Source organism: Arvicola amphibius, chromosome 1 (assembly GCF_903992535.2).
Source record: "Arvicola amphibius chromosome 1, mArvAmp1.2, whole genome shotgun sequence".
Classification (NCBI taxonomy): domain Eukaryota; kingdom Metazoa; phylum Chordata; class Mammalia; order Rodentia; family Cricetidae; genus Arvicola; species Arvicola amphibius.
In genome coordinates, this window is record NC_052047.1 from 180864509 (window position 1) to 180877563 (window position 13055).

The window sequence follows — 13055 nt, forward strand, 5'->3', positions numbered from 1 at the left end:
TTTCACATGAGTTGCCTAAGACCATCAGAAAGCACAGATATTTACATTATGATTTGTAACAGTAATTAGATTACAGTTATGAAGTGGCAACGAAAATAATTTTCTGGTTGGGAGGAACCATCATATGAGAATCTGTATTAAAGGGCCGCAGCATTAGGAAGGTTGAGGACCAGCGCCTGGGTTCTTGAGCACAGGTAGGGGCTTATCGGGATGCACGTGTTATTCTGCTTTGGAGGTGTGTCCCCAAAGGCCCATTACTAAAGGTGTGGACCTAGAGTGGCCCCTGCTGGAGGTAATGAAGCTGTGAGACGGGGATCATAGGCCCAGACTCCTCCCTCCTTTCTCTAAGTTCTGGTGTTCTTCTCTGTCAGGTGCACCCCTCACGGTCCTGTTCGGTAAATCACTCAACCCATTTCGGCTTTGGCTTATTTCTAGCCATCTACTTTTTGCCTGTGGCTTTTGCCTTTCTCTATTCTATATTCCTTTTCTTTCCTTCTTATGTGTGGTTGATTGTGTAGCCAGGTGGTTGGCCCCTAGCATCCTCCTCTCCTTCTCTTCCTCTCCTCCTCCTTCTCTTTTCTGTTCCTCTCCTATTTATTCTCTCTACATGCCAGCCCCGCCTAATTCTCTCTCCTGCCTAGCTATTGGCTGCTCAGATCTTTATTAGACCAATCACGTGTTTAGACAGGCAAAGCAACACAGCTTTACAGAGTTAAACAAATTCGGCATAAAAGAATGCAACACATGTTTAACTAATATTCCACAACACCCCAACTCCTTTCACAATGTGTTTTCCAAACCATGGAGAGGGGCTTTAGTACCCTCTCTGCAACTCACTGTAGTTAATACTAGGTCTCCATGGAGAAGTTCAAGACACTAAGGAGGGAGGCTCTGATAACAGAAGCGCTGTAATCGATTAGTGATGACTACCATGGGCACAAGTGGGGAGGTGCAACCCTTCTCCCACATGACTGCTAGCTTTGCTTTCGTTGATAGAAAGGAAGATGGCCTCACACTGGTTTAGAAAAGAAAACAAGTTTGATCAGGGCAACTGCTTTCTTGGAAAATCCAAGAGATAAATTGAAATAACTGGTTCAAAGTTAAATAACTGGTTCAAAGTTAGTGTATCTACAATAACACACCAGACTGCTGAATAATAGAAACTTCTAGCACCTTTTAAAGGGGCTTCATATCTGAGCTTCAGTGGGGTACCTATTAACCGTCTGTAGTTCCTGAATACTTGGAATGTGGTTAGTATGAAAGAGAAACTGAGTTTAAATCTTATTTTGCTTGATTAATTTAAATTTAAATTGCTGCCTACAGCTAGTGACCATGCTATAAATATAAAGTTGAATGTAATAAAAACTATGACATACATATAATATATGTATAATTATTTAAAAGCACAAAAAGAATCAGATACCTTGGAATAAGTTTGGTAGGCACTGTGTTAAGAAATACAGACTCCTGGTAAACTATAAAAAGCAGTGGGCAAGATAGCACATTGGTTAAGGCACTTGCTACCAAGCCCAGTGGCCTGACTTCGATCCCCAGAACCCACACTATGGAAGACTTAGCTCCCAAAAGTTGCTCTCCGAGCCTCACATGTTTACAATGGCATGTACACACACACACACACACACACATAAATGCACAAAAATTAAAAGCTAAAGAACTGTAAAACTGGGTAACACCGAAAGAAAAATGTACTATATTCAAGAATGAGAGAGGCTATGATTAAAGATGAACTCTAAGGTGATGTATAGGTTTGTACACTTCAAAAACTACAATAACTTTTTATTTTGATTATATGACAAAATAATCTATAAGTACACCTCACAATTATGTGAGAACAGTCAAGAGAGAATTGATAAAGCACCACAACCCTGTCGTGAAAAAAAATGCTCTAGAATCGGGTTCTAGATTATGTAAGAAAACTATGAAAAATTAGGTCGTCCAAATCTGTGGGAAGTAGGAGACTTTTTGATGGGTTCTGTTAAAACAGTGGCTTAGCTAATAAAGGAAAACGCAAGTAGACTTTGACTGAATTCCATACAACAAAATTAAATCCAAACAGATAAAACATTAAATCCATGGTTGTTTCCACAAAATCTAGAGAGCTAAGTCTACAGTCAGTCCTCTGTATCAATGATTCTACACCTGGATCCAACCAACCACGATCCAAAAACTATTTGAAAAAAAATCAATGTGTCTATATTAAACATGTACAGGTTGTTTTCCTTCTCCTTGTCCCTAGGCATTACAGTATAGCAATTATTTATAAAGCATTTACAACATGTCTGGAATTATATAGGAGGAAGTGCATAGTGCTACGTGCCAAGTATGACACCAATTGACATAAGGAAGTTGAGCTTCTATGGATTTCAGTGTCTGTGGTGAACTCTGGAAGCAGTCCCCACAGATACCAAGGGACAACTGTACATCTAAAAAGCATGCCTACTGAAATATTACTGAAAGACAGAATGGGACCCATGGAAGCCATCTATGAGAAAATTCTCCAGGCATGCCTATCACCTCTTCCGCTGCCAGACTGCTTTCTGTGGACCAGGAGTGTCAACAGCATCTTGGAACTTGACATAAATACATCCAAAGCCTCAGAGGTCAGCCTGGTCTTTCTGAGAAAGAACTTACATGCTTAAAAGACCCTTGAGTAAATTATATACACATTAAATTTTGAAAATCACTAGTAATAGTGACAAGAGACTGTCTCCAACACCTGTGACTCTGGAGCTACAATCTTTCTGCCATCTGAGGTTAGAACTTGAAAATGCAGAGCCATAGAAAGAATTCCAAATGTGTTTCCATAAAAATAACGCTCTGCCCTCATGTACCATCGACCCCACTAGAGTTTCAACCTGAAATTCAGAGAGTTGCCAACAGGTGGTGGCGTTTGGTTATGGCATTCTGAGTCATAAAGTAAATGGCATTTCAGGAAGAGGTGGCGAACGAACTACAATAGGAAGAATGTTTTTCAGGAATAAAAAATAGAAAACCTTAATGGAGGCTCACACCTGTGATTCTAGTAGTTAAAAGACTGGGAGAGAAGGACTTTCATGAGTTCAAGGCCAGCTTGGTTTTACATAGTGAGTTCTAGGCCAGCCTAGACTAGGCAGAGAGACCTGTCTCCAAAAATTAAAAGAAAAGAAAGAAAGGAAGGAAGGAAGGAAGGAAGGAAGGAAGGAAGGAAGGAAGGAAAGAAAGAAGAGAAGGAATCTTCAAATAGTGGCCAAAAGAAATTTGTGTATCCATGTGTATGCAATATAAATACATGTTTGTAAGGATGTGTGCATGTAGGTGGGAGATATGCATGCACAAGTATGTGCTAATACATAGGGGTCAGAGGTTAGCATCAGGTACCTTCTTCACTCCCTTCCTTAAATACAGTTTTAAAGTTAGTATGTGTAAAATGTTGAAATACAAACAAGAGACTGATTTTAAAAGTAGAGTTTCTTTTTAAATATTTAGGTTTGTTTTACTTATTATTATTATTGAGCACGTGTTTATGATAGGAAGGCATGCGCATGCTACGGCATGCATGTGAAGGTCAGAGGCCAGTTTCATGGAATCGGTTCTCTCCTCACCTTTATGTGGGCTCTGGGAGTTGAACTCAAGTTGTCAGGATTCCCAGAAAACACTTTAATCCACTGAGCCATTTCCCCAGCCCCGAAAACAAACTTTGTAATAATGGTTAGTAAGTGGCATGCTGATGTTTAGCAATGGACTGGAGTGGACATAGCCTTGCTTAGAAGTGTTGGCTGATCCCCTGGCGAAAGCCGATTTTAGTCGCCAATGGTGGAGTTAGAGGACGTGTATAAAAGCTCTCTCACAAGCTGGTGAAGCAGCTCCAACTCACTACTGCTGCGGTGATAGGTGCATAGCTATCACAGCTCCTGATGTCTGCTCTTTCCTGGGGTAATCATGTGTGCCTGCCCCTTGTAGCTATAAAGGAGGAAGGCCCACAACCCAAATGTTGCTGGGTCAGAGTCCTGCAGGGCATCATCCTCCACCCCAGAGTGTAGCCAGCGTAGCACCTCACCCTGCCTGTTCTTCTCCATCCACAGCAGTGCTCTCTCTGTCCCCAGGCAGGCGGAGGAAGACCTCCTCCCACTCTGATGCCAGCAGCAGCCACACTTGCTAAGGTGTGGCTCCTTACTTAGCTCCCAGGCAGTTTGTCAAAGGAATGGGAAATGAGTAGAGCTGGGCAGGGGACACAGTTAAAATCACACTGGACAAAGGAATGACGGGCAAAGAGGCAACAAATGGCAAATGTCAGGGCAGGAATAGAAGTTGCCCCAGTGAAGCCAAGCTAACTGTTATTTTGGACATGGTGACACTGATTCCTGAAGATGGCGGGACATGAGGTCACAGGAAATGAGAGGTTTAACAAGAGCAGAAGGAAAAGAAGACCAGGCATAGTGAGCAGAGGTCCCTGGCTGAGAGAGAAGCCAGTGTTCAGGGGTCCTGAGGGGCCCCTCACTTTGGAATAGTACGTTGTGGTTTGCCACTCCTTCCATGTACATATTCTCTCCCCCACTGCCAGCACAGGGCCTGGCCCCGACCTCCAGAACTGTTTCATAAATGAAAGAGCGAGTGAATCTTCTGGTGGGGGGAGCGTCATGAGGATATTAGTGAGAATCAGACCCATGGCTCTGCTTCCAGATTTGCGCTCAGTTCTCTGTTCCCACACAGAGCCGGCTCCTGGAAATGGGATTCTGGGTGGGCCCAGCAGAGCGTGTTCTGTGTCAGATGAGCCCCTGGCATAGCCAAGACAGCCGGGAAGGTGCTTAGAGGGGACAGAGTACAGGAAGGTGGCCCTGGAAATCTCTCATAACACTCCCCACTGTGGTTTTCTCTGAGTCTTGGAGATGCTGGGCTTCTGCTAGCGTTGAATGAAACCAGGTGCCTGAGTCTGGGTGCCAGACCTACAGAGCTGGGGGTCTAGGAGTCCAACTAGGCAGAGGGAGACTCTCCAGAGCTGCTGTCAGCACCAGTCACTCGACAAGCTGCGCCTCACCAGCACCCAGATCCAGATAGCATAGATCAGCCAGCCCCCAGCCTTCCCAGGGTCTCTTGGCCATATGCCTTCCCCAGCGGTTCTCTCCAAACCCCAGGAAACCTGGCCTCTGCGTAAAGAAACCCTGCAACAGTGACCTCTCCTGCCCTCCCGTCTCCCAACTAGCCATTTCCGGATTCTCTCATCTACACTTAGAGCTTGGGGACTTTTCAATCCCTCCCTGCCTAACCACAAATCTCCCTCGATGGGGCTCTATCCCAGCATGTCCACATTGATGAAGAGGGCACAGCGTACACCTCCACAACTTCCGCAGGAAGCTGTTCAAGTCTTGTTCAAACCATACAAGTCATGTTTGCCTTCGCTGGCATTTCTTCATCAGCACGTGAGACAGCTGAGCAGCTCCAAGCTGATGGAGGTCTGGCCCACGATCCACTTGCCCTGAACACCAGAGGAGGATGTTGATGTACGGAACTCCAGGTCTCAACCAAAGTGATGAAATCAATACCTCCAGGGACAGGGCCCAGGAACACACATTTAAACACAGGCTCTATCACACCTCATTCTGATTCATAATCAAGTTTGGGAACCAACACAGTCATTGGTCTCTAAGGCACCCCAAATCCAACCATTGGTTTTCCGCCAATGTCTTTTAGATATACATGGAGATCTGCCTATGGTTCGTCATTTATCCAGCCCCGTGGCAAACTACTCAAGCAGCCGGGTGCCCTGCTGGCACTCTTAGAGGGCACCGGGGGCTAAGCCCAGGTTACCGCTGGAACTAAATACGGAGGGTTCAAACTATTACTATTCCTCTCAGGAAACTCTCTGAGGTGGGGCAGACGGGCCAGAGGCAGGAGAATTACAGGGAAATCCTACCCAGAGATGCTTTTAGTTCTGTGAGTTTTCAGCAGAGGGATTTAACAGGTTTGGAGCAGTTTTGTGTGAATCTTTGTCAGGGCAGTATATGTACAAACAAACAGGGAGGGTTTTTTTTTTTTGTAAAAAGTTAATCGGCTTAAAGTGTGCAACTAAATCGGCAAAGCTTACATTAAAGTGACCCACAGAGAAAAGACCCCATGGAAGGAAAATCTCTAGGGAATACAATATGGCCTCTATGTTCTTTTGTAGTCTCCAGCTATAAATATTCATGGGACAGTGTTAATGGGGTCCACGGCTCTATGCAACCACAATAGTTTTTTTGTTTATTCTCAGGACCATGAACTTTGAAACCATGACCCTAAATTTCAGCACTCCGCTTTCAGGCTCGCTCAGGAGCTAGTGGGTGGGGAGAGGTTTGGCTTTCGAGGCCAGGGAGGAAGCAGGCGAGTGTGAATCGGGCCTCCTGGATCTTTGGGTGCCGATTAAAGGGCAGGATCTGTTTGGTATGGGAAGCCTCCTGTCTGCAGAGTCCTCAGCTGCTCCTGGGGAAACGGCCTTCTTGAGGGATGGGTGGCTGAGCTATGTGAGCATATGGCAGAGAGGAGTGGAAGCAGTAAATATTTTAATTGGGCAAGACAGATTCATTGTGAGTTTTATATCGAAGTCTTAAAAAAAAAAAAAAAAAAGCAAGTTTGCATCCAGGAATTTCTAAGATGGAAAAATGTAAAAACCATCTGAGCAATTCACTAGTTCTCCACAGGAGGAAGCCAGGGCACAGGAAGGCAAACCAGGCCTCAGCTCCCCCACTGTGGTCTTCCTCACATGAGGGATGATAAGCAGGAGACACAACTAGACCTCTTCTGGCTTGCTCTCACCCAGAACAAACGCCCTTCATTGGTCTCAACCCTCCGGTCCATCGAACCTGTCCATGGCCTCTCAATCCATTTTAGCACAGAGCGCTGACTGGGAGACAAGGTCCTAGTGGAGACGTATTTGCCATCTACACATTCTATTGTACCAGAGCCCGTTACCTATTTATTCCAGGATAAATCTAGTTACCACCCCCTAAACCAAGTGTACGCATCAGAGACCCCGTAGGATCCAAGTGTCCACGGGATGCCCATGTCTGTCAGGACCTGGGAGAGCGCCCTACACAGCTGAGTCCTCGGGAACAGCTCTGGAAACTGCTGGCATCTCATGGCACATGAGCTGGTGCCTCTGCTGGTGGCCACCTTGCCCAAAGGTACATGTGGTCTTCCGCCTTAAACCTTCATCTAAATCATCGCGCAGTCACTGAGAGTGGTCAGCAGCCGTGACACAGCTTGGCTCACTGAAAGCAAAAACGCCCGTCGGCAAACTGAAACTATAAAAGGTCTGCAGCGGACTGACGTTGGCAGGCCCAGCCTAAGCCTTAAAGCTCCAGATAGATTTCATGTCATGAGCCCTCCCACTCAGCTGGTGACTTCTTAGATGCACTCTAAAGAGCTAAGCCAGCTCGCAAAGTCGGTTGCTGGCACTGGGACACTGCACACGCCCATACTTTCTCCACTCACAAATTGTGAGGAATGTGTTAACCAAATCACCGTCACGGTAAATGACTAGCTGGAGACAGACCTGGGCTTTTTGCTCAGCCCTTTGCCCAGCCGGTCTGTTCCTGCACCCGCATCTCCCAGTTCCCTTGCCCACTCTTCCGGGGGTTGCTTCAAACAAGGAAGAAACACTGGCGGACGGTGCAGGAGAAGAGAGGAATCTTTGTATTTCTCCCTGCTGAGGTGCTCCAGGCCTGGCCATGGCATCTCATGCTTCTGCCACCAACACCACCCCCTACAAACACACACTGGTTCTGACACCAGTAACATTGCTTCCTCCTTGATTCTTCACCAGAGGGAGAGCTGGCTTGTCTCTGGGAACCTCATCTCCCTAGCTTGTTCGCCTATCTGTGTTTCTAACTACTTCTTCATTAATATGAAACAGGTATTGTGATCCTGTCCCTGCAGGATGTACACACTCACATAGCTGCTGTGAGGAAAACCTCTTGGTTCTTTCCACCGCTAAGACCGAAGATGGGAGGCTAGGTAACTCTTCTGACCTCAGTCATGCTCCTCATTACCAGATCCCAGTAGGATACGCTTTCCTGCCACCTCACACCCACCGCCTCCCACAGCAGAAGCCCACACCAACTTCACTCAATAACATCAGGAAGATGCAGCCTACATCCTAAAAGCCAAGAGCATCTTGGGTTTTAATTGTACGCCGTGTGTGCTTGAGTCCTGGACCAGGCACATTCCATGAGCCCCAATCTCTCCGCTGTGGAATGATCTTTCAAAGGACCATAAATTACACGCGCAATTGCGCATGACTCATTCTGAAGCTAAAGGCCACCGGAGACCTAAGCAGTGAGCAGAGTGGGAAGATATACTAGGTGGAGAGAAGAGGAGGCCTGGGGCCCAGCTTGAGCCAAGCCACAACCCCCCCCCCCCCCCGTGACTGTCAATAAGATACAGCCCCTCCACACCACAGGGTTCTCACTGGGAAAATGAAACATCTCGAATAGACACAGTTCCTCCCAGCTCCGACATTCATCGGGCTTGATGGTACAGCTGGTTAACTTTCAGCAGAGCCCATGGCCTGTTATCGTGACTGAATCTTCTACTTAAAGGGCTAGCACGTTCAGCCGCCTGAGGCATGGGCTGTTTTGCTTACCCGTTAAGTTCCCTGCTTCTACGAGAAAAGAACCTCAGACTTGAGTTCAGGTGCTCGGGAAGATAAAGCTTACAGATTCTCAGGTTGACTGGCCACATGACAAGTTCCAGTCAACGAGACGACCCATACACAGCACATGGGAAGCCTCTCCCTGTGTTCTCTATGGAATTTTCTTCTCCCTGCCTTTCACAGCCAGACCTGTGGGCAGTGGGGTGGGCTTTGGCTGCCATCTTGGTCTATGAAGACCAGGGTCTCTCCCATGGATAGTAAGTGGGAAGATGGAAGAGCCTGGCTCCTGAAGGGTATGCAGGATGAGGCTCCCACGAGTCTGGACTCAGACTGCAGACTTTCATGTGACAAAGGAGTGCATGTCCAGCTTTGTCCAACTGTGGACATGCATTGCCAATCAAGCCCTACTCCTCCCCACTCTCTCACGTCCTGCCATTCTGGAGCTAGGAGCCATAAAACTTCTTCCTTATTGCCTGTCACAGTGTTGGGACACTGAATAAGGGAGGACGGACATTGGTTCCCAGGTCTGCTGGCCTCATCTCTCTTGCCCCTGTAGGCGTTGTTGCCAGCAACATTCAGGAGAACCTGTGGCACCAACCATCCGAGTCCTTCCGGTCTCCCCTGGACAGTTCCTTGACAACTGTACATTTTCCTACTGTACATTTGCCCACTTCCCCATGGCTTCACCCACAATCAACTGAAGTTGAAAAGAAATTAAATGGAAAGTTCCAGAAAGAGACTTTAAGTGTTTTAAAACCTTACTAGTGTAATAAAATCTGGCACCCCTATATCCTGTCCTGTGTGGCACGTGACTGTATCCAACACATGGATGTTGCACACCCTACCTTCCTGTTAATAACTTAAAGGCCATCTCGGTTACCAGATCCACAGCAACAGTGAATCAGAGCATTCTTGTTCCGGTTGTCAGTATCTTCTTGACCACAGCTGTCAGTATCTTTCTTGACCACAGCTGTCCGTATCTTTCTTGACCACAGCTGTCCATATATTTCTTGACCACAGCTGTCCGTATCTTTCATAACAACTTTCTTGTTAAGGGACAAATGGTGATGAGAAGGAAGCTCCAGGACATGAACCATGAGACAGATCAACTTTGGCACTAGGGTCTAAAAGTCAGCATAGACCAGATTCTGTACTTCTGGTGGCTTCGGTCACTTATTGGAGGTCTTGAAGCACAACCCCTGAAGATAAGGGAGCCAGGGTATCTCCATGAGCTTCAACCTCCAAAGGCCTTAGCTCCAACCTCTCTTAAGAAGTTGGGATTTTCAGCCTGAGGGACAGAATGGGGAGTCCACTCTTTTCCTAGTAGCTGTTTTATATATCCAGCATTCCTGCTTTCTTCTGGGGTCTCTCTACCTCTTTTTGTCCCCTTTTTCGGGTGTATAAACTATGTATACTAAATTTACTAGTCGCTCTTCAAATGCCTGGTGCGGTTTCAGCCTCTCACCTGTGCTCCGCTAAACATAATGGATTAACTTGGTCAGTAATAAGCCACTGAATCTTGACTGATACAGCCACGGTTGTGGGGACAGAAACAGTGGTATGGTACGAAATACCTTCTCCTGCTTTCTAAATAAATAAACAAATAAATAATAAAAAAAACTCTCCAAAAACTGCCTGTGGCAAATATGACAGAAAACAGTTGACATTTTTACTCGTTAAGAGATCCACTTAGGGGGCTGGAGAGATGGCTCAGCGGTTAAGAGCATTGCCTGCTCTTCCAAAGGTCCTGAGTTCAATTCCCAGCAACCACATGGTGGCTCACAACCATCTCTAATGGGGTCTGGTGCCCTCTTCTGGCCTGCAGGCATACACACAAACAGAATATTGTATACATAATAAATAAATATTTTAAAAAAAAAAAGAGAGATCCACTTAGAGGTAAAGGCATGTCTGAGTGTTCAAAGTTATTTGGAAAAGAAATGCAAATTTAACTATAACTGCAAGTTGAAAAAAATAGCAAAATGCTTTTCTCAAGCCAGCACTGCTCTTCAGAAGGTAGACAACATGCTGTCAGTCCTCACGGGGATGCAAGGAAGAGTAGAGAATGCGATGGTGCATTTGATTCGTTCTGCTTTGGCTCTCCTAGGGGTGGCACCAGAGCCTCGGGTGTGCTAGGCATGTGCTCGAACGCTGAGCTGCCAGCAGCCGCAAACCCCGGGAGCATCTCTCTTTCCAGCAGTTCTCTCAATAGGAATCTAGTATCAAGAATTAAAGATGTGTATAAAACTCTAGTTAGCTGGGTGGTGGAACACAGGTATAATCCTAGCTATTTGGGAAGCTGAGGCAGAAGAATCACAAGTTCAAGACCAGTTTGGGCTACATAGGGAATAAGAGGCCAGCCCAGGCAATTCAGGGAGACCTTGTGTCAAAATAACAGAATGAGATGTGAGGAGAGTGTTTCTGTAGCATGCTCAAGGCCCTGCCTGGACTCACTCCTGCAGGAAACAAATATTCAGGCACAGGGATGACTCCGGAATCATCACTTACAAAAGAAAAGGAAAATGATTGTTGGGGCGGGGGAATCTGTACATCTCACAAGGGGACTTGTAAAGAAAATGATGTATCTATGCAACCATGAACAAAACAACTTAAATTGATGCTATATAAGTCTGTTTGTTACATAAGCATCTTCACTGCCATAAAGGGAGGTTTCATGGCTCCAAGAAAATGGAGTTGAAGGTTCAGTGTGTTTGGGAAAAGGGAGCTCCGGTCAGAGGCACACACACAGGGTCTGGAAGCACATATACCGTGTTTCCAGCCGTCACCTCTAGGAAGTGGGATGGCTGGGCATTTTCAGTCCTTCCTATATTCTACCATGGTGTATAACTCAGAAAAAATGGTTTAAAATTCCCCCTCCTCCATCTCAAAGGTGTCCCAGCGTATGCTCAACATGTCTCAGTAACCTCAATCATGTTTCTGCTGTGATCTTTCGGCTCAGGACCCCTCCCATGCACAGAGTGTGATCTTGTTCCATCTCCTCTTCCTTCCCACCCCCAGGATAATAATAATCTCTCAGGGATAGATGTCCTGGTCAGGTGTTCCCTGTTTCTGCAGATCCTAAGCATTGAATATCTTCATTGGAACAATCTTCCACTCAAAAGCAATCAGTAGCTCCCCATTTCCCTAAGATTTAGTTCAAGTGCCTCAGCTTGACATTCACTTTTTTCCAAGCTTATTTCCATCTTGTTACTCTTGTCCTTCAAAATAAGTCAGAGTGAAGTCCCAGCTCCATCATGTCCCAGGCATCCTAAGGCCTCCCCTTGACTCGCTATTCTATCCAATGTTCTGCCTGCACCCCAGCTTCTCCAAATTCCACACAAGGAATAAACCTAAGCTCGGGGCTTCTCACACCCCTTTCCAGTAATTCTCCCTTAATTGTCCTACCTTTTGGATCCCTGTGGTTTTCATTTGACAAATACCTGCTGACACTCACCAGGAGCTGACACCGGGCTGGTGACAGGGAAACAGGGAGCCTGGTTTCTCCTCCTAGCAGGTGAGTGTCTGGTGTGGGCAGTTGCTGAGCAAGTCACCACACACCAGTCACTCTGACCAGTTCTAGTTAGAAAAAGTGCCATGTGGAAAAATAAAGGCAACGAGCAAGCTAAGAAAAAGGATCCACTTTGATATGGGGCTGGGCGGGTGACCTTGAGGGATTGTAGGCTGAGTCTGAGAGAAGGAACCAGCGCTGACTACGTGGAGGGCCCCGAGAGGCTACTAGGATGACGCTCCCACGGGTCAGTGGTAGATGAGGGGTAGGGGTTGCAGGGTGGGCAGTAACTAAGGTCTCAAAACTACCAACCATTCTCATCCCAAGTACCTGGGAAGCTCTGAACAGCCCTACGCTGGATCTGATTCTGCAAATGTGCTCAGATGTGAGTTTTAAAAGATTGCTCTGCCAGCAGAGTGTGGTAGTGCATGTCTTTAACCCCAGCACTCAGAAGGCGGATCTCTGTGAGTTTGGGCCAGCCTGGTCTACAGAGTGAATTCCAAGACACCCAGGGCTATTACACAGAGAAACCCTATATAAATAAATAAAATAAAATCCAAGGTAAATAAAAGATAGAGAGGGAGGGGGAGAGAGAGAGAGAGAGAGAGAGAGAGAGAGAGAGAGAGAGAGAGAGAGAGAGAGAGGCCAAAAGACCACTTTGCCTACAACATGCACAGATTTGGGGAATGTAGGAGCCCACAAAGGACAAAGGAGCTGGCAGGGGCTTAGAACAAGTGGACAGCAATTAGGATCAAAAGAGACAGACAGGATCAAAGTTAGACACAAAGCTGGCAGGGCTTGGGTTGGGCTAAACGAGGAAAGTCAAGTGGCTGGGCTTGCAACCTGGTTTTCAGCTAAAGTAGCTGAAGTAGGTGGATCTTGCACCTGTGACCACTTCCTGAGCCAATGGGGAAAGGCAAA

The 13055-nt window shown here is 46.4% G+C and overlaps 1 protein-coding gene across 1 annotated transcript in view; it reads right to left on the minus strand.

The window, feature by feature from the left end:
• Positions 1–13055, minus strand: part of Tll2 (tolloid like 2) — a 108802-nt gene that overhangs the window by 86083 nt on the left and 9664 nt on the right. The gene's annotated exons all lie outside the window — the stretch shown is intronic.